At 43.1% G+C, this 1,209-nt stretch overlaps 1 pseudogene; it reads left to right on the top strand.

Annotated features, from left to right (window-relative positions):
• The first annotated feature begins 204 nt into the window (after window positions 1-204).
• On the top strand, window positions 205-674 carry LOC114039757 (annotated as a pseudogene).
• The last annotated feature ends 535 nt before the right edge of the window (window positions 675-1,209 follow it).

The following is a 1,209-nucleotide window of genomic DNA, read 5'->3' as shown; positions in this document are numbered from 1 at the left end:
TGTGTTCTTTATTTTTAGGCAATTGGGGTTAAGTGACTTGCCCAAGGTCACACAGCTAATAAGTGTCAAGTGTTTGGTTGGAGGCCAGATTTGAACTCAGGTCTTCCTGACTTCAGGGCCAGTGCTCTAGCCACTGCGCCACCAAGCTGCCCCTACTTTCCTTTTTAAAATGAATAATTAGCCTTTCTGATGTTGGATGCCCAAGCAGAGGAGCAGAAATGGCACCTCGCAAGGGGAAGGAAAAGAAGGAAGAGCAGGTCATCAGCCTTGGACCTCAGGTTGCAGAGGGAGAGAATGTGATTGGCGTCTTCCATATCTTTGCTTCCTGCAATGACACCTTTGTCTGTGTGACTGATCCTTCTGGCAAAGAAACCATCTGCCCAGCATGTGCTGGGATGAAGATCAAGGCTGACAGAGACGAATCTTCTCCCTGTGCTGCTGTGATGGCTGCTCAGGATGCTGCCCAGAGATGTAAAGAATTAGACATCACTGCCCTTCACGCCAAACTCTGGGCCATAGCGGGAAGTAGGACTATGACCCCTGGCCCTGGCACCCAGTCAGCCCTGAGAGCCCTGACATGTTCTGGAAGGAAAATCGGGTGGATTGAGGATGTCACTCCAACCTCCTCCAACAGTACTCACAGAAAGTGTGGTCACCAGGGTCACCATCTGTGAATATCATTTGCTGGATTATTTTTGTCAATAAAAGTGTCATAACGAAAAAAATAAAATTAATAATGAGATAAATTTATTTCTAAAAACTGCTCAACAGAATCAATTTTGAATGCCCACTCTATAAAGATGTTGCTAGATGGGATTTTTTTTTCTCCAAAGCTAATTCTAACTCCGACCTTAGGTAAATAACCTGATTACATTCTTCCTTTATACTTCAAACTGCACAATATTTAGGGGTCAAAAGCCTCCGTGCACTTATGTTCACTCTCTAGCTCCCAGAGAAAGAGAAAGGAGATTTTCTTAGTGATTTATTTCAGGCAAAATTTACGTTCTCTTCACTGTAGATTTGGGAGATGACAAGAAAAAAGGAGGTGAGTTATTTCAGGCAAAATTTACGTTCTCTTCACTGTAGCTTTGGGAGATGACAAGAAAAAAGGAGGTGAGTTATTTCAGGCAAAATTTACGTTCTCTTCACTGTAGCTTTGGGAGATCACAAGAAAAAAGGAGGTGAGTTATTTCAGGCAAAATTTACGTT

This window comes from Vombatus ursinus, unplaced genomic scaffold, assembly GCF_900497805.2.
Source record: "Vombatus ursinus unplaced genomic scaffold, bare-nosed wombat genome assembly UNPS02000749.1, whole genome shotgun sequence".
Lineage (NCBI taxonomy): Eukaryota > Metazoa > Chordata > Mammalia > Diprotodontia > Vombatidae > Vombatus > Vombatus ursinus.
Note: the sequence above shows the minus strand (reverse complement) of the source record. Positions and strands in the feature narration are given on the sequence as shown.